A 6,268-nucleotide genomic window follows, 5' to 3' on the forward strand; every position below is an offset into this window, starting at 1 on the left:
CATTTTTTGTAAAAAAAAAAAAAATGTTCACATACCAAGTAATCACTTCAGTCATGCATATCAGAGCATGAACTATTTTGAAAACCCTTTTAATGAAATTTTTTAAAAATTAATGAATTGAGAAAAAAAGCAGTTGTATGAGCCCGTATCTTTTAACTGCATGAAAACGCATGTTTAGGTGATGGATAAAATTCAAATTTATACCTACTGTACATCTGTAGTTTCGTTTACTATAGTGGGTATAAATGAGCTATCTACAAAACTTAATGCTGCAGGTTTATTAAAGAGCAAAAGATCTGAGCATTTAGAAGCAAAGCTATAGTACAGAACTCACGTTCTCAAGATATTAAAAGAACTTTGCTTCAGATTTATTATATATGTCCTGAATTAGATTATATATGTTTACAGCAACAAAAAATTCTCTACAGCTGCTAGCAAGGAAATCCATAATATGAGATTAGAAATGGCTGCTAGTTGCAAGCTATCATTAATCAGCTATTTTTGTTGAATTCTGTATCCCCTTGGAGATACAAGATTGAGACAAAATATTTTGCACAGCACTTTTAGGTATGGGTGTGACTGAACTTTTTTTTTTTTTTTTGCTCTAAAGGTGTACAAAATTCCACAATATCAGGAATGAACTGATTTTCTCCCTCTGTGTCAAACTTTCTAAACTCATGGTTGGTCTCCTTGTAAATCAGAAGTATTTTGGCAGCAATCTCTGCAAGGGAAAAACAAAAATTTTGTTTTAAATTTAGTCTTTTCCCCCTTTATAATATAATCAGTTCTCATAATTATATTCTGAAGCTGAATGATAGCACAATCAGAGTCTGTAAAAAGACAATATCAGGAAAGATAGGGAAGATCAAACACTACAAATTTTTAAAAGGAAGGAAAAGAATATGCAGGAAAATGAATAAAAAGGCATAACGAAAAGATTTTTAAATGAGTGTGTACAAGAACAGGAGATGAAGAAGGGATGAACAACAGAGAGAGATTCTCCCCTACTACCATACTTCCAAGGAAATACAACTAATGTAATTGTTTAAAAGCAGCCATCAGATGGCAAAGCTGCAGGTGCACAACTCCTGACTGTGAAACTGTTTTAAATATAGGAAACTGAAAACTCATATTTCATTTGAGGACATGTTTCAGAATGGTGTGTTCCCCCCCACCTTGTTAACAGGCAGCCCATTCCTGAAGGGTGGTTGATGCGCAGTGGCTGGGAGTGGCACAGCCACAACGCCTCCACAGAGGCTTCTCGGCTGCCACGGAGAAAATAAAAATAATTTAAATTGAAAAATAGGGGAAATGCCCCCATAGAAAACAGCAAAGCTATGCCACCAAAAAAGGTGGCATAGCAACATTGCAACTCAAGAGGGTGTTCCTGGGGCAAAAGAGGTTACGATGCTGCCTACAGGCAGCTACGCCCCAGTATCGCCTCCCAGGACGCCGGCATGGGGATTTGTGCTGCTGGAATGCTGCCTGAAGGAAGTGCCAGCAGCCGACCCCCGCGCAGCGGCGTGGCTTTCCAGAGCCGGCATAAATGCCCCCCATACTGGTGTAAGTACCTCTTATCCTGGGATAAATTTGCACTTACACACAGGGTCACGCCAGCTCCTATGTCAATTCGCCCCCCTCCTTTCAGGATTGCGCTCAAAAAGTGTGTTGTTTGTAATTCACAGCCTTCAGGAGATTATTATTTTCTTTTATATTTCCTCCTATTTTCATTAGGAGTGACTTATTCAACAATACTAGTAAATATTTCCATACCCAAGCTTTGCCTCTGAAATCTTTTAAAAGCATAGGCACATTCCAATTCCACTTCCTGTCAGTAATCAATACTGCATTTATGATATCCCCCCCAAAATTATACCCTGCAAATTTTAATAAGCAGGATGTCCTGAGCTCAACCTTCTCCTTTAAAGATTCCAGTTGCATTCCATATATTAAAGAGTGCCATGCCAAGCTCACTTGGAGCATGTTTATGAGCCAGCCGTGCTGAGAATGTTATATATTTAAAGTGTCACAACAGTCTTAAGCATCCTTAAATGCTGCAGATTGTACTGCAAGCAGTTTGAACTGTAAATTCATAGTAATTTCTGCCACCATTCTTTTTTACACAGAAGAATTTTCTGGATATTACATCATAATTTTATGCGAAAGTACACACACTGTGAGGTGTTTATACTTTGTCATTCACATGAAACCTACAGATGACCAATGCTCTTCTCCACCTTTTGCTTGGTCAAAGCTCAAGTGAAACATTCTGAGACAAAGCATCTTCAAACTCATGGCTGTCTTTCACCTGCCATATAACTTGTGCATTATATTTTTACAATCTTCTTTAACGTGCTGTGTAATTTTGCTGACAGTCGATTGCTACATCTTTTGTGAAGTTAAGCAGGGTTTCCCAGCCTTTATACCCCAGAATTCACATTAGGTACACCAACTGGAGGCTCCTGTTCTTAATACCCAACTAATGCTATCTGCTGTCCAACTGCCAAACCTAGAGGAGGTGCAGATGAACTGCATCCATGGCAGGCCATGGGGGAAGATGGAGATGAGACTTGGGGCAACTACTCCTCAGTCCCTGTCAAAGCTGCTCTCTGACGTGCTGGTTCCTGGCCAGAGATTTACATATTTGCTTATCTGGATTATCAGCAATTTACAAAGCTGTAAATTTTTAAAAAATTGTGAAATGCCTACAATATTCCTTTTATTTATTGAATGTTTTATAGTGCCTTTTTATGCTTTATGTGAAGCCTCTAACTCTGCATTTAAGCCTAGCAGAGGAGCTAAAACAAGCCCCAGGTCCCGCAACAAATGTACCAATAAGGAGACATATTTCCCTTCTTTAAATTATGAATACGAGGTATCATCCTGTCAAACGTCTGTGAACAGCATTGAAGCTAAGCTCCATTTCAAATTGTAGGCAGAACAGGTTGCTGCTACAAGGCAGCAAAGTTACTTGACTTGGCTTACATGATTCACCTAACAGAAACTGCTATTTTTGCCTTAATTAAAGGATATGCTTGAGTCCTCAAAGTGTTAATTATGCACATACGGTAATGATGTACAAGAAAGTGAATGGCTATATTAAAAACTACAGACAAATTAGAAATGCTTTTTCAAAATTACAGTTGAACTTGTATCCCACCCACCCCCTTTGTAGTGGTGCATATGTACAAAGATTAATCAAGGATTGTCAAGATTTTTTCTACTATAAAACTGATGTTTTTATTTTTAAAAATGCATATGTAAAGTTTTTAAAATCTGATCTGAATGTTTAAGAATGGTGTTTTCCAATGGGAATTCTTATATCCATAACATAAGCTGTGGATCATGGTTTTTCTTACTAAAACATTAGTAAAATTAAATTTTGAAACACAGTCTCTCTTGAGCCACTGATGAATGTCACCATTTGCATGGGTAGGTTGTCTATGCTTAATACTACTGAATTCATCGCAATGAATGTGTGGTATGGTGGGAACAAAGTTGATATTATGATAGTTAATTCACTTAAGTCGTTATTGACTTTGTATTGAAACTGATGAAAGCCATAAAAAAACAGGAAATAATTTGACCCTTCTGAACAGTTTTGGAACACCAAACAAATCATTAGTTATTGATCTATATGTCTGTAGTTCTTGGCTAAAGAAAGAACAGAAAAGAAAAAAATGTAATGATGGTATGTTTAGAAATATATATATTTTTCGTTTGGCTCATAAGATATATTTTTATTTAAATATGAATAGAATGTTGTAACCTAGAATTCAGTATGGTAAAGATCATACAATTTCTCACAATGGCCACAAATCTTACATGTTTTGTATGATAAACATACTTAAAATTGACTGCTGTCATTAAATAAAATGACAGATACTTTTATACTTCTGGACCAGTCACATCATTTTGAACACTTTATAAACTGCACTGTCCACAGGGTTGGGCTTGCAATCCTTACTTAATCAAAATTCCTGTTAACTTACCTCAACAGAAGTGGCCTCCAAGTTAAACTACACAGGTGTGAACTGTTTCTAGGCATCTATTTAAAGTGACATAATTACTCCATTTTTCTAGATGACATTAATGTTTAGGTAAAGTAATCCTTATGTCATATTGAATCTAAAAATTAATGCACAAAATGTCAAAAGAAAAAGGGATAAATATTTTTTGTAAAGCACACAACAAAGAATTAAGCAGAAAATATATAAAACAAAAGTAACAAAAGCATTGTGAAGAGCAATCCAAAGCATATTTTATTAAGCCAGAGTCCAATGGGGCTTACTCCAAAGTAAGGCTCAAAATACAAATTATATGTAAAAACATGAATTGGAAGCCCAGCCCCCCCACACCTTAAGGAAAAGTTGTTTTGTAAGTAGAGGCAGCAAGGATAAGGGGTAGCGTGTAAATTTTGCCTACCTGCCGTTTTCTAGTCTTAATCACCACTCTCAAAATAACTTTTCATAAAAAAGAAGAGTTGCAGGGTCTGCATTACACATTTACGTTAACATGTAGTTTGGCCCTAAGTGTGTTTTCAATTGCAGTCCCTGTCTGTCTTCTAAACACATTAACATTTGGGTTGTCAATAGACTGACCATGTTTAAGGTAAAGGTAAAGGTCCCCTTTGCAAGCACCGGTCATTCTTGACCCATGGGGTGACATCACATCCCTATGTTTTCTAGGCAGACTTTGTTTACAGGGTAGTTTGCCAGTGCCTTCCCCAGTCATCTTCCCTTTACCCCCAGCAAGCTGGGTACTCATTTGACCGACCTCGGAAGGATGGAAAGCTGAGACAACCTTGAGCCAGCTACCTGAAACCAACTTCCGTTGGGATCGAACTCAGGTCATGAGCAGAGCTTGAACTGCAGTACTGCAGCTTACCACTCTGCGCCATGGGGACCATGTTTAGGACTGGTTAAAAGAGCATAAGAGATGGGCAGGCCATTCCTGAAGAGGGGGTAGATAGGCGGCCGCTGGGAGCAGAGCAGCTGTGCTGCTTCCACAGAAGTTTCCCAACTGAAAAATAAATATTTAAAATGCATGAAACAAACGTGAAAATCCTCCCACCCCTGGGAACACCCCCTTGACGCCAGCATGGGGACCCACTTCCAGGTTTTTGCTGCCTGTGCTGCTGGGTCACTCCATAACGCCAGTGTAAATGCCCCCACGCCAGCATCCGTACCACTTTATCATGGCACAAAGTGGCACAGACGCTGACACGGGATTATGCCGGCTCCTATGGCACTTCACCCCCACCCCTTCAATATTGCATGGCAAATATCTCCCTGTGTGATTCTATTGACGTCACTAGACTTGCCTATAGAAGAATTTAATTCGCTCTTCTGAGCCCCTTTTTTATTCTCCTTGATGGAATGTTTTCTTATTTCAGTAGGGCTAAATAAAGCAAAATTTGGAGGGGAAACGGTTCATATTTTTGCTTTAATCTCCTCACCATCAAACATTGTACAAATTGATTGAAACATCCAGATTGCTATAGGATTTGAATTGTTTAATAGGTTTTGTAAACCTCCCAGTCTTTCAGATAGTTATGGTATACTTCCATGGACAGAAACATCTTCTGCCGATCGGAGTATTGTACAATACTAACGCTGGCCCAAATCTGAGGGAGAAGCGCTGAAATGTTGGATGTATGACAATAATGGAAAAATATGAGGGACATTTCCACTGACGCTAAATGGCTTAAGCCATTACATTACAATACAATGTTAATTGTAATTTCATGCTAAATTGAATCCATATTGTTGTTAATAAAATTGTTTAAAATAACTATTATATATGTTTTTTTTAACCTGAAGAAATATTTGTGTGGTATGGTACAAAAGTCCATATTATGTCAGTCACCTACCTCTGTAAAACTAGGAGTTCAAGGATTCAACACAGCAGGTTTTATGTCCACTTCCCTCTGCATCTAATACCTGTGTTGGGGTATCCTTCCTTGGCCCTACATCAGTGAGGCCCACTACCTGGTGCCTGCCAATGTTTCCTGGCACCACCTCCTTATTCACCGAAGCAAACAGCCAATTCTGGCTTTCCTTCATCACTCTGGAGCAGGAAATGCTTCAGAAGACCCCAGGAAGCATCACCTTTGGGAACACCCATTCAGAAACAGCTCCCTCCAATATTTTATGACTGTTTACACTTGGCTATAGTTTTATGATTGATCCTGCGTCCATGTCAACCACTTTGTGATGGCATCCACTACCCTTTCAAAATTCAAAATATACCCACAGACTGGGGTACC

Source organism: Euleptes europaea, chromosome 10 (genome assembly GCF_029931775.1).
Source record: "Euleptes europaea isolate rEulEur1 chromosome 10, rEulEur1.hap1, whole genome shotgun sequence".
NCBI classification, from domain to species: domain Eukaryota; kingdom Metazoa; phylum Chordata; class Lepidosauria; order Squamata; family Sphaerodactylidae; genus Euleptes; species Euleptes europaea.